At 41.9% G+C, this 14,354-nt stretch overlaps 1 protein-coding gene across 10 annotated transcripts in view; it reads right to left on the bottom strand.

The window, feature by feature from the left end:
* TUT4 (terminal uridylyl transferase 4) overlaps positions 1-11,280 on the bottom strand; it is a 125,683-nt gene extending 114,403 nt beyond the window's left edge. For 7 of the 10 annotated variants that reach the window (XM_035018548.1, XM_035018543.1, XM_035018547.1 and 4 more), the window contains exon 1: positions 11,109-11,280. The gene's annotated coding sequence lies outside the window, so the exon portion shown is untranslated. The remainder of the gene's footprint in view (positions 1-11,108) is intronic. The other 3 variants (XM_035018551.1, XM_035018550.1, XR_004681673.1) reach the window with 2 other exon arrangements.
* Between the last annotated feature and the right edge of the window lie 3,074 nt (positions 11,281-14,354).

The following is a 14,354-nucleotide window of genomic DNA, read 5'->3' as shown; positions in this document are numbered from 1 at the left end:
TCATGACCTGAGCCAAAGGCAGACGCTTAACGACTGAGCCACCCAGGCGCCTATCCATTTTATACACTAATGAGGCACCCTAAGTTTATGACTTGCCTAAAGTGACACAAACAGGACTGGTTTAGGACTATAAGAAACAAGAGTCCCAATTTGGGGTTCAATGCATAGGCACGAAGGTAGGTCTGTTCACCCAAACCAGCAGTGCTCAAACTTTCTGATCTCAGGATGTGTTTATATTCTTTTTTTTTTTTTTTAAGATTTTATTTATTTATTTGACAGAGAGAGACACAGCAAGAGAGGGAAAACAAGCAGGGGGAGTGGGAGAGGGAGAAGCAGGCTTCCCACTGAGCAGGGAGCCCGATGTGGGGCTCGAACCCAGGACCCTGGGATCATGACCTGAGCCGAAGGTAGATGCTTAACAACTGAGCCACCCAGGTGCCCCATGGATGTGTTTATATTCTTAAAAATTACTGAAGATCCAAAGAACTTTTTTGTGTGTGGGTTACAGCTACTCGTTAACTGAGAAATTTTTCAAATACAAGAATACACTATTAACTCATTCTATAAGGCCAGTATTACCCTAATACCAAAACCAGACAAAGACATCACAAGAAAATTATAGACCAATGTCTCATATGAATATAGATGCAAAAATTTTAAACAAAATACTAGCAAACCAAATGATTATAGACCAGGACACCAAGTGGTATGTGTCCCGGGAATGCAAGGTTGGTTCAACATATGAAAATTAATCAATGTAATATACCACATTAATAGAATAAAGGACAAAAACCACAGTCATCTCAAAAGATGCAAAAATGCATTTGATAAAACCTAACAAACTTTTATGATAAAAACACTCAATGAACCAGGAACAGGAAGAAACTGCCTCAACCTGACAGAGGCCATCTAAGAAAAACCCACAGGTGACATCATACTTAATAGTGTAAGACTAGATGTTCTCTCCTCTAAGAACAGAAACAAGACAAGATGTCCACTGTCTCCACTTCTATTCAACACTGTACTACCCAGGTAGAAAAGAAATAAAAAGTATCCAGGTCAGAAAGGAAGAAGTAAATCTATGTCTATTTGCAGATGACATGATCTTACATAAGGAAAATCCTAAGATATCCACAAAAAACCACCAGAGCTAATAAATGAGTCCAGCAAGGTTACTCTCCAAAACCAATATACAAAAATCAGTTGTATTTCTATACACTAGCAATGAACAATTCAAAAATGAAACTAAGAAAACAATTCCATTTACAATAGCATCAAAAAGAATAAAATACTTAGGAATAAATTCAACAAAAGAAGTACAAAGCTTGTACACTAAAAACTATAAAACACTGTTGAAATAAATAGGTAAAGGCCTATTTAATGGAAATGAAAGTAAATGCACAAACATCTCATACTCATGGATTGGAAGACTTAATAGTAAGATAACAATACTCCCCACTTTTAATCACCAGATTCAACACAATTCCTATCAAAACTCCAACTGCTTTTTTTTTTTTTTTTTGGCAGAAACTGACAAGCTGATCCTAAAACTCCTATCAGATTGCAAGGGACTCTACATAGCCAAAACAATCTTGAAAAAGAACAAAGCTAACTTTATACAAAGCTACAATAATCAAGACTGGGTGGTACTGGCACTAGAATACACATACAGTTCAAAGGAGAATCCAGAAACAACTGAGAATCCACAAATAAACACAGACATTTATGATCAACTGATTTTTTTTTTTTTAGAGAGCGAGTGAGAGAGAAACAGCATGAGAAGGGAGAGGGTCAGAGGGAGAAGCAGGCTCCCCGCTGAGCCAGGAGCCCTATGTGGGACTCGATCCCAGGACCCTGGGATCATGACCCGAGCCGAAGGCAGACGCTTAACCATCTGAGTCACCCAGGCGCCCTGATTTTTTTTTTTTTTTAAGATTTTATTTATTTGACAGAGACACAGCGAGAGAGGCAACACAAGCAGGGAGAGTGGGAGAGGGAGAAGCAGGCTTCCTGCGGTGCAGGGAGCCCGATGTGGGGCTTGATCCCAGGACCATGGGATCATGACCTGAGCCGAAGGCAGACACTTAACGACTGAGCCACCCAGGTGCCCCTATGATCAACTGATTTTCAACATGGATGCCAAGACCATTCAACAAGGGAAAGAATAGTCTTGTCAATTAATGGTAGAACAACTAGACACCCACATGTAAAAGAATAAAGCTGGATGGACCTCTACCTCACACCACATACAAAAATTAACTCAAAATGGATCAAAGACCTAAATGTAAAAGCTAAAACTATAAAACTATTAAAAGAAAACAGAGGTATAAATTTTTATAATCTTGGATTAGGCAATAATTTCTCAGGTATGACTCCCAAAGCAAAGCAAACAAAGAAAAAACACATAAATCAGACTTTATCAAAACTGAAAACTTAACATGCTTCAAAAACATACTTTACTCAAGAAAATGAAAAAAACCAGAATGCCTGGGCGGCTCAGTCGTTTAAGAGTCTGCCTTCTGCTAAGGTCATGATCCCAGGGTGCTGGGATTGAGCCCCACATCGGGCTCCTTGCTCAGTGGGGAACCTGCTTCTCCCTCTGCCTGTCACTCCCCCCTGGTTGTGCTGCCTCTGACAAATAAATAAAATCTTTAAAAAAAAAAAGAAAATGAAAAAAAAAAAAAAACCAATATGGCAAATTCTCCAAAAATTAAATGTAAATTTACCATATGAACCAGCAATTCCAATTCTGGGTATACACCCAAAGAGCTGAAAGCAGGGACTCAAACGGATATTTGTATGCCCATGTGCACACCAGCATTACTCACAATAGCCAAAAGATGGAAGCAACCAAAGTCTGATCAACAGATGAATACACAAAACGTAGTATATACATGCAATAGAATAATCATTCAGCCTTAAAAGAAAATTCTAATACAAGCTACAACATGGTAGAACCTTGAAGACATTGTGCTAAATGAAATTTCAGTCACAAAAGGACAAACACTGTATGACTCCAATTACACAGAGCAGTCAAATACATTGCGACAGAAGTAGAATGGTAGTTGCTAAGGAGCTATTGCTTAAAGGGAAAAGAGTTTTGGTTTGTGAAAAATGAAAAAGTTCAGGGGATGGGCAGCGGTGATGGTTGCACAACAATGTGAATGTCCCTAATATCACTGAATGTATGCATAAAAAGTTTAAAATGGTAAATTTTATGTTAGATATATTTTACCACAATTTTTTAAATTTTTTTTTTAAGATTTTATTTATTTATTTATTTGACAGAGAGAGAGAGATAGCGAGAGCAGGAACACAAGCAAGGGGAGTGGGAGAGGGAGAAGCAGGCTTCCCTTGGAGCAGGGAGCCCGATGCGGGACTCGATCCCAGGACCCTGGGATCATGACCTGAGCCAAAGGCAGACGCTCAACGACTGAGGCACTCAGGCGCCCACCACAATTTTTAAAATTTTTAAAAAGAGGGTGCCTGGGTGCCTCAATTGGTTAAGCATCTGCCCTCAGCTCAGGTCATGATCCCAGGGTCCTGGAATGGAGCCGCGTTATCGGGCTCCCTTCTCAGTGAGAAGCCTGCTTCTCTCTCTCCTGCTGCCTCTCCACCTGCTTGTGCTCTCTCTCTCTCTCTCTCTCAAATGGATGAGAATAAAGTCTTTTTTTTTTTTTTAAGATTTTATTTATTTATTTGAGACAGAATGAGAGAGAGAGAGAGAGAACACATGAGAGGGGGGAGGGTCAGAGGGAGAAGCAGACTCCCTGCCGAGCAGGGAGCCTGATGCAGGACTCGATCCAGGGACTCCAGGATCATGACCTGAGCTGAAGGCAGTCGCCCAACCAACTGAGCCACCCAGGTGCCCCAAGAATAAAGTCTTAAAAAAAATTTTTTTTAAAGAAAATGGGAGAACACTTTTGCAAATCATATATCTGATAAGAGTCCAGTATCCAGAATACATAAAGAACTCTTACAATTCAACAATAAAAAAAAAACCTAATTTTTTAAATGGGAAAAGGAGGGGCACCTGGGTGGCTCAGTCAGTTAAGTGTCTGCCTTCAGCTCAGGTCCTGGGATTGAACCCCATATCAGGCTCCCTGCTCAGCGGGGAGTCCGCTTCTCCCTCTGCTTCTGCCCTTCCCCCACCCCCACTCTTGCTCTCTCTCTCAAATAAATAAATAAAATATTTAAAAATAGGGACACCTGGGTGGCTCAGTAGGTTAAGCATCTGCCTCCTTGCTCAGCAGGGAGCCTGCTTCTCCCTCTGGCCTGTTACTCCCCCTGCTTTTGCACTCACTCTCTCTCTGACAAAATCTTTAAAAAAAATTTTTTTTTAATCTTTATAAATAAATGAATGGGCAAAGGATGTGAACAGACATTTCTCCAAATAAGATATACAAAAGCCCAAGAGGCACATGAAGAGATGCTCAACATCATTAATTATTAAGGAAATGCAAGTCAAAAGCACAAAGAGATACCACTTCACCCACTAGGATGGCTATAATTAAGAAGATGAACAATAACAAGTGTTGGTGAGGATGTGGAGAAAATAGAATTCTCATACATTGTTAGTGGGAATACAAAATGGTGCAGCCTCTTGGAAAAATAGTTTGGGAGGTCCTCATAAAGTTAAAACATAAATGGGGGTGCCTGGGTGGCTCAATGGGTTAAGCATCCGACCCTTGGCTGACTCTTGGTTTTAGCTCAAGTCATGATCTCAGGGCCTCAGGCTCCAAGCTCAGCACAGAGTCTGCCTGAGAGTCTCTCTCCTTTCACTCTGCCCCTCCCCCACTCACTCACAAGCATGCACACTTCCCCCCCAAATAAATAAATATAAAATCTTTAAACATAAATGCATCAAAACACCCAGCAATTCCACTCCTGAGTGTATATCCAAGAGAAATGAAAACATACATCCACAAAAAAACTTTTTTTTTTTTTTTTTTTTTTTTGAGAAAGAGAAGGAGAAAGAGAAAGAGCATGGGGGGTGGGAACAGAGAGAGAGGGAGAGAAAAAAATCCCACGTAGGTTCCACACTCACCACAGAGCCCAATTCGGGGCTCAATCTCATGACCCTGAGATCATGACCTAAGCCAAAATCAAGAGTCAGACACTCAACCAACTGAGCTACCCAGACCCCTCACACAAAAACTTTTACATGAATATTCACAGCAATATTATTCATAATAGCCAAAAAGTGGAAACAACCCAAATGACTATTAAATGATGAATGATTAACAAAACATGGTATCTCCGTAGAACACATTCCAAAGAATGCAATATTATAAAAAGGAATGAAGTGCTAATACATAATATAATATGGAGAAACCTTGAAAACACTATGCTTAGTGAAAGAAGTCAGGCACAAAAAGCCACACGTATGATTCCAGAACAGGCAAATCCACAGACAGAAAACAGCTTAGTATTTGCCAAAGGCTTGGAGTAATTGCTAATGAGCACAGGGTTTCTTTTTGGAAAGATGAAAATGTTCTGGAATTAGATAGCAGTGATAGTTACGGAACCTTATGAATATATACTATACTCTATACTTTAAAAGGATGAGTCTTCTGATACTGTAACCTATACCTCAAAGAAAAATTTTTAACAAAGAATACACTATTACGTACTCAATCAGCCATCAAAGCAATGTTTTCACATATAGTATAGACATCACTCCACATTCTAGATGACAGGAGAGGGAAAAAGGCAAATATTATCTTAATATTACTATGAAAACAGTTGTGACTCAGAGAACCCCTCAAAAAGGTCCCCAGAGTTTGAATACCACTAGCCTAACCTAACACTTAAATACTTAATAACTGATCAATTTTACTTTAAATTTTTATTTATTTTTTATTTTTTTAAAGATTTTATTTATTTGACAGAGAGAGACACATCTAGAGAGGGAAGACAAGCAGGGGGAGTGGGAGAGGAAGAAGCAGGCTTCCCGCGGAGCAGGGAGCCCGATGCGGGGCTTGATCCCAGGACCCTGGGATTATGACCTGAGCCGAAGGCAGATGGTTAACGACTGAGCCACCCAGCGCCCCAATTTTACTTTAATTTTTTAAAGTTTATTTAAGTAATCTCTACCCTGAACACAGGGCTTGAATCTATGACCCTGAGATCAAGAATAGCATGCTCTTCCAACTGAGCCAGCCAGGTGCCCCTGACTGAGCAATTTTAATGACAGTTATTTAAACTACAGTGTACAGGTAAGACTGACAAAATGTAAACAGATTTCACTATTATATGTATAATTCACACTTTACATTATTAAAATATATTTTTTTCTTACAATGTATTTTTTGACAACCTATGTAACTATACTGAACTTAACACCCTCTGCATACCAAATTTTGACAACCCAAGCTTGAGGTAAACACAACGTAGTGGTTAAGAGCTCTGACTCCAGACTCAGACACCCTGAGTTCAAATGCTAAGTCTGCATCGAACTAGCTGTGAAATCTTGTCCAAGACACTTAACCCTTCTGCACTTCTTTTCCTCACCTGTAAATGAGAATAATACAAAAGGGTTGTTGTGAAGACCTGAGTTAATACTTAAGATCTTTAGAAAGAAATTACACATCGTAAAATTGCAGTAGGTTATCTATTATCATTGTTGTTGTTTTTAAGATTTTATTTATTTATTTGAAAGAGAGAGAGAGCAGGAACCACAAGAAGGGGCAGTGGGAGAGGGAGAAGCAGGCCTCCCACCAAGCAGGGAGCCCAATGTGGGGTTCGATCCCAGGACCCTGAGCCGAAGGCAGACGCTTAACGACTGAGCCACCCAGGCGCCCCCTATCATTGTAAATCAAATACCCACTTAAAACTACCAGACTATTGGGGGAACTGGCTGGCTCCGTCCATGGAGCATGCAACTCTCAGGGTTCTGAGTTTGAGCCCCTCGTTGGGTGTAGAGATTACTTAAAAATAAAATCCTTGTAAATAAATAAAACTACCAGACTATTATTTGACTTATAGGCATACCGATTTCTTGAAAGTACAGGCTGCTTTGTGCAAAGATGAGCATTTTGCTCATTTTTGCTGATGAACACAGAGCTTGCAGGAAGCCCACACTCCCCAACCCCCCATCCTATTGCTTTCTAGTGCTAAACTAGAAATTAGTCAACCAACCCAAGTCAAGGAATGAAAAAACTTCCTAAGTAACTATAACAAGTGATTTCCTCCAAAAGTATTTTTATCTCAAAAGAATATTCTAAGAAATTTAACATTCAGGATCCTCAAAAAACCAGCTGTTTTATGTGAAATACAGCAACTAGAAAGAGGAGAAAACGGGGCGCCTAGGTGGCTCAGTTGGTTAAGCGACTGCCTTCGGCTCAGGTCATGATCCTGGAGTCCCTGGATCGAGTCCCGCATCAGGCTCCCTGCTCAGCGGGGAGTCTGCTTCTCCCTCTGACCCTCCCCCTCTCATGTGCTCTCTCTCTGAAATAAATAAATAAAATCTTAAAAAAAAAAAGAAAGAAAGAAAGAGGAGAAAAGAATGGCATGAAAAAGGGTGCTTGACCGTCCACCAAAAACAGGGGTAAACTCTGTTGGTAAGGAAGCTGAAGAGAAAGAAATACTAAACTAGGAGTCAGAAAACACACTTCTAATCACAACTCAAACACTATCTCACTTGGTGATCTTGTTGGCAAAATAAAAATCCAAAGGCCTTAACATACACAATAACCTTCCCTATCTGGCTAGTATTTCCAACCATTTCTCTCACCACTCTATCCATAAATCCTCAATTCTTGCCACATTGGATTTCTCACTCATCCTACTCTGAGCCCCATAACAACTTACCATCTTTGCATAGGCTACTCCTTAGCTCTGGACCAGCCTCCAGACTATCCCCTGTTCTACCTGGCAAATTCCTACTCATCCCTCAAGAGCCAGCTTCTTCCCTCTGAACTCCCATGGTCTAGTGTGTTATAATTTATCTACATTATATGCAGACTGAGTTCCATGAAGGGAGAGACTGTCTTCAATAATTTTGTATCTCTAAAACCTACCAGTGTCCAGCATAATGTACAAATGCAAATGTTTGATGAATGATTAAATGACTAATGAATGAGTAACCTTAGGCAGTTTACCCTACAAAATTGAGAGACTACTTATACATCTGAAAAGCAACAGGGCATATGTAATAGGAAGAACACACTGAGTTGCTCTGAATCTAACTCTATGATCTTCAGCAGAGACTGAACTCAACTACAAAAAAAGATTTCATAGGGTTGTTACACTGAACAAGTGAAAAAAAGACATAAGCATGTCTAGCACAATGCCAAAACAGTTACTCAAATGTCAGTTTCCTTTTCTCTCCCCCTTAACTCACTATAATTATGGACACCCAATGAATTAATTTGATATGAGAACAATTTAGAAACTGTAACACATCATACAAATTAAATCTCTCACTTAAGGGGGAAAAAAATCTAAACTGTTCATCTTTGCATTTTTTTGGATTTGTAAGAAATACTTGGGGACATCATGCTGGTTTTTAAACATTTCCCCAAATTACACAATTATCTAGAATTCTAGAATTAAAACTTAGTTTAGTGTAAACAATCCTAATTCACTTACTTCAGTGTAAGCAATCTTAATTCTTCTATGATTAAGAAGAAAAAAATCTATATATCATCTATCCTGCTTTAGACTATAGTGTTTTTTCCTTGTTTTAGGTCTTTCAAGAACTCTTCTTTTTTAGGACATATTGCAGTAATGACTTTCACTGAATTTTGTAACATTATTTTATGGATCCCAGCATTTGTAGCTTACTTTAGAAAATAACACATCTCACTGAATTGTTATATCAAAATGGTCTGATTTTTTTTTTAAGGATAAACAAAATGCACTGGCATCAGCATTTATAGATAAGTCTTATTTATTATCTGAAAGCAGAAACTTTCTGTAGAAAATAAATTCAAAAAACTTTCTCTACCCACAGATCCTGATTTGACATTCTATAAAGAACACAACATTAAAAAAAAAAAAAAAGGAACACAACATAATTGATGCTTATTATGCATGTCAAGGTTAACTCTGAGGTCAAAAAAAGTTCTCTTACTAAACTGAATCTGCTCTGAGAACTAATAAAAATTCTCCTTAAACAGCTTTTTATTAACCAGAAATATTTATAATTGCAATTATAAATTTTTATGTTAAAAGGTCTAAAATTATAACGTAGACACTGTACTGTTCTAGCTAAATGAACTAAAAATAAAAGTAAATCTGTGTGATTTAGGAATTACAAAATTGAACTAAACTTATGTGCATGGTAACATCTTGTAAATTTATCTCCATTGCTAACAACTTGACCTAAGACAATGAAAAGACCTTAATTTCCTCTTTCTACTCAGACATTTGCTACATTTAAAACAGTAAATGTCAATAACTTTCACTTCCGCCTCTGTACTATTTCAAGGAAGCTTTTTCATTTTCCACACTAGTCAAAAATTGCAAATAACAGGAAGATTTACCTAAAAGAGTTCTTTTTCAAAGCAACTTTCTTTTGTTTATATTAACCATCACATTTTTAAAGCATAAAATGCATAAAATTTCAAAGCATAAAAAGCTTATCTTCCCCAAAGTATATGGTTTTTAAGAAGCACTCTTTAAAATTTGTTTATAAAGGCATCACAGCACACTAGACACTAGTGAATTCATTAATTATCTTAAAGCAAGCATTCTAAATGAAGCAATATTTCAAAATTTTACAAGTTGTGACTATTAAGTACCAGGATGCAATGTGCACCCATTTTTAAGGAGACCTTACAAGGATGCTAAGCCTAAAGAAAATTTCAGCGTACAATTTACTCACATACAGAACATGCTGACTGATACCAACAACAAAAAGTCAACTTTTTCTTTTTAACCATCCCACAATTCATCTCCCTGGTATGGCACTCTCTTAAATTGTCGTATCCAGTTGGGATTATCCAGTTTTATTAGCTAAGAGTTCTCATTACTTTAGAAACAGGATATGTTCTGTTTCACCAAGTGTTACACATTTCGATACTACAAGACTTGGCGGGGGAGAGGGGCGTTTTGGAAACAAAAGGTAATCTGATCCACTACAGCTAATTACTAAATGCACGCCAACAATACACAATTTGAATTGCGTTTCTAGACACTAAAAAGATCACAAAATGAAGTAGAATGTCACATGTATAAGGAACTACTTTTGTATCAAAAATATATCAAAATGAAGAAACATGGTACACCGAAACAAGAGCTTACACAGGTTCAAAATTCATCTGAGTAAAGATCGCATAAACTTATGAAAAGAAAATGTTCAATCAACGTTGTTAAAATAACAGCAATTCATCCCATTCAGGTATGACTAGAAACCTCGACGATGTGCTTTTTTCAGGTCTAAATATCTCATTCTTTTGCAATCCGGATACCAAAAGGACCTGAAACCTCTCGCAGAGGCGTGCAACACACACAGCTAGTGGTGTCTGTTTACAAATACGAATCTCAGTTTCCCACGTCAAAAGCGTTCATTATCACCATTCGACTGGGGGGCGGGGGAGAGAGAAGGCGGGCGAGCAAGAAACGAAATCCACACAGACACCTCTGCCTTTTCTCTTCCCGACAAAGGGTGAGCCCGGAGAAAATATTTATTATGTATTACATGACTGTGTATATTTGCATGTTATATGTGCACATCTGTATCTAAGGGGGGGAATGAAAGAAAAAGCATACATGACAGGGAATCGTACTGGACCCAAGAGAATGCTCACACCAATCCCGTTAACTCAAAATCCGCCTCCCGGGTCTACAGGTTTCGGCCGGGAGCCGAGAACCTCAGCCTCTCTGTGAAGTTCGGCCCCCAAAGCGCCCCAATGCCCTCCTCAGGCCGCCAGGCCGCCGCCGCCCCTACCTCCCTTATCTAAGCCTTCCCATGGGACACCCGAAGCCCATTCCGGCAAAAAAAGAAGTGTCAGGCCCCAAGGGGGCGGCTGAGACACGCTCGGGCCGAGCCCCCGACACCTGCGAGGCTCGGCACCTGAGGAGGGCGAACAGGGAGCCGCCTGGCCTTCCCGGAGCACACCCCCTCGGCGCCGGGCGCTGCGTCGCGGCCGGAACCTCCGTACCTGCGAGGCCCGCGAGCTACAGGCGCGCGCGGCGCCTCCTCATCTCAGTGGCTCCCGCTCCCCCCGCCGCCGCCGCCGCCGTCACTGCCGCCGCCGCTGGAGGCCGGGACACGACGAGCTCAGGACTCCACCGCCATGTCCGCCGCGCCGCGAACTGCATTGTGGGGGGGAAGGGATGGGGTGGGGGAGGAGGAGGGAGAGGGAGAGAAAAAGGAGGACCCGCTGAGGGGAGGGGGCCGAGGAGAAGCCAGGGAAGGGGGGAGGGGAGCAGGGAGGGACGGAGTCTTGAATGGAGTCCTGACCCCCGAGAGTTGGGCAGGGGAGAGACGCGGAGGAGACCGGGAAGAGGAGACGCAGAGGAAAGCGTTCAGGCGTCCCCTCCCTTGGTTCTGGGGGCCCCAAGGCGCCTGTTAAACCCGGGCGGAGGAAGGGGGGAGCGGTAAACACCAATGGGGGGAGGGGCTGCGTTTGGAGGCTTGTGGCGGCGGCGAGAAACAATAGGGAGGGGCCGAGGTGGGAGAGCGACGCACTCACACTCTGGCCGAGGGAAGGGGCGCGCGCGCGCGAGGACACTCGTTAGCCCGCGAGGAGGGGGCGGGCCCTCTAGCGTTGGGGGAGGGTCGAAGTCACCGCGGGGCTCGCGAGGAGGGGCGGGGCCACCGAGCGGGGGTCGCGAGCTCCCGCTACCCGCCGGGGCCCCACTGGGGAGAACGAGGACGCCGGCGTGCCTGAGCAGGCTGGGGTTACTGACACTGCCGCGCCGCTCAGCTCTAGCTCCTGGGCCTCCCGCCCTATCGAGGCCCCCCGGCGAAAAGAAGGGCCAGAAAGCCGCCTCTATGCCTTGTTCCAAAGCTACCCCCCGCCCCCGACGAAGGAAGCCCGGCGTTGGACGGGCACCTTGTGGCCTGGCACACGGACCGGGCCTAGCCCGAGACTCCGCGGACCCTCGGCGCCTAGCGCGGGCTTCTGAACATCAAGGGGGAGCTAGACGGAGGAAACCAGGGTCGACACCCGCCTAGTCACCTTTGCCACAAGCCCACCAAAGCTGGAATTCTTTTCTTTTTAAAACGCAGCCTATTTAGGATCAGCAGAAAAATCTTAACATCCCCCCACCCCGGGAAGATTTCAAAAATAATTTCACTCGGGTTTGCAATTAACTACCATCCCTGGGCCCCTTTTTCCTTTGCTTTTAATAGGTTCCTCTGCATAGTTATTTGAAGTCACGATCCGAGAGGACCTATGGTTTAGTTTGGTTTGGTTTGGTTTTTGTTTTGTTTTGTTTTAAGAGCCCAGCCTTGGACATTATTCAACCAACGTCTGACTTCAAATTGGACAAATCATACAACTACAATCCTTGCATTTGACACACACTAGGCAGGAAAAGGGTAGAACAAGGATGGATGTGATGGTGAAGGAGAACGCTAAATCTTAAGTATTTACAAAATACTGTCTAATGACATTTCGTATAATATGTCTCAAAGGATAGAACCTATGAGAGGTTACAAAGAGAAGGATATTCCTGTGTAGTCCCATCTACTTCCCACTATATCTCAGAACTGAGTATTTATCTGTTTATGTCCATTTGAATTTGCAGCTTGTGAGAAGAGACCAAGTATTGCCCACTAAGTGCTAGGCCTTGAGCTGGGGACTTCACATATTTCATTGCATTTAACCCTCATAACAATCCCATGTGGTCGGTACTATTGCTCCCATTTACAAAGAGAGAAGGAGAGCTCTCAGAATAAGTGCATTTTACCCCTACTTGTCTGATGCCACGGGGCCCAGATAGAGTGCGGAGAGTAGTGGATTTCAAGTCAAAAGAGCCCTGATTGGCTTCAGAGCTTAGCTGGATGACTGGACAAATGTGCCTCTGAGTTTCCTCATCTCTAAGTTTTTAAAGGCAAAAAAAAATCTACTTCACAGGGATGATGTAAGGAAAACAGCAGGACACAAAAGTTAAAGCCTATAGCGACATCTTATAAGATGATACCAACATGTCCTTCACTTTAGTGAGTGATACCAGTGTCCTTGGAACAAGTTCAATTGAATAAAATTTCCTGATTACCTAATTTAAGAGCAAAGCATTGAGTTCAGCACCAGATTCCTGTCTCCAAAAAGTTCACCATTAAGCAAGGAAGGTGGTTCTATTAAGCTACAATAAAAGCTAGAGGTCATATTAACAAAGGCCTGGGCTCATACAGAGGAAAGCATGATAAATTCCACTTGGGTGAGGCTTTAATGGAAGAGGTAGAAGCTGGACTTTGGAGGCTGGCCTGCTATGTGCCAGACACATGCGGGATTCAGAAAACATCATTTAGTCTGAAGTGTGCAGAAGATAATGAGTCTGAAAATAAAGGCTGGGGCCAGGGGCACCTGGGTAGCTTAGTCGGTCAAGCATCTGACTCTTGATTTTGGCTCAGGTGGTGATCTCAAGTTCATGGTCAAGTGGTAAGATCCAGCCCTGCCTCTGCACTCAGCGGGGAGATTGTCTCTCTGCCCTATCCCTCCCCCACCCTGCCGTGCTTTTGTGTGTGTGTGCGCGCGCGCGCGCTCTCTCTCTCCCTCTCTCTCCCCCCCCAAAAAAGTAAATCTTAAAAAGAAAGAAAGAAAGAAAAGCTGGGGCCAGACTGAGAATCCCAGTTCTTCTCTCTTCTTATCCCTTCGAGGTAACTCTGCCACCTTTCCTATTCCTCAAGACCCAGCTCAACTCCTATCTCCTTTTTTAAATATTCCTGATCACATCCCCTCCACTGAATGTAATCCATCCTTTCTCTGGATCCCTACATGTTACTTTTATAAGTCTGACCCCAACAGAATATAAGCTTGAGTACAAATACTCATATTTGTATTCCTTATAATACTTACATACTCGTTGAGTTAAAATTAAACTATAATCTTGTGTATCATCACAAAGTACATGTAGAACAAATATTATTTCTACTTGAAGAATGAGGAAACTTAGGACATAAGAGGTTGAATTAGTCACCAGGATCATACAGTAAGTCACTAAGTCACAGGCAGGACTAGAATACTAGCCCTGTGTTCTTTCCATTGAATCCCCTGAATCCCAAACAGCTTACTGAGAAATAAGACAGTAAATGACTGCTCTGAGAAAATGCACTGAGGATTTATATCTGATACTTGCAAGGTTAAGTCTCTAAATTTAGCCCTCCAGTACAGAACTTCTGGGAGCACAATTTCACTCAACTCAGGTGAAAATTACTTGCAGCTAAAGTCTTATTTCAT

Source organism: Mirounga leonina, unplaced genomic scaffold, assembly GCF_011800145.1.
Source record: "Mirounga leonina isolate KUSES-001 unplaced genomic scaffold, KU_Mleo_1.0 Mir_173, whole genome shotgun sequence".
NCBI classification, from domain to species: domain Eukaryota; kingdom Metazoa; phylum Chordata; class Mammalia; order Carnivora; family Phocidae; genus Mirounga; species Mirounga leonina.
The sequence above is the reverse complement of the archived record's forward strand: the minus strand, read 5'-3'. Positions and strand labels throughout refer to the sequence as shown.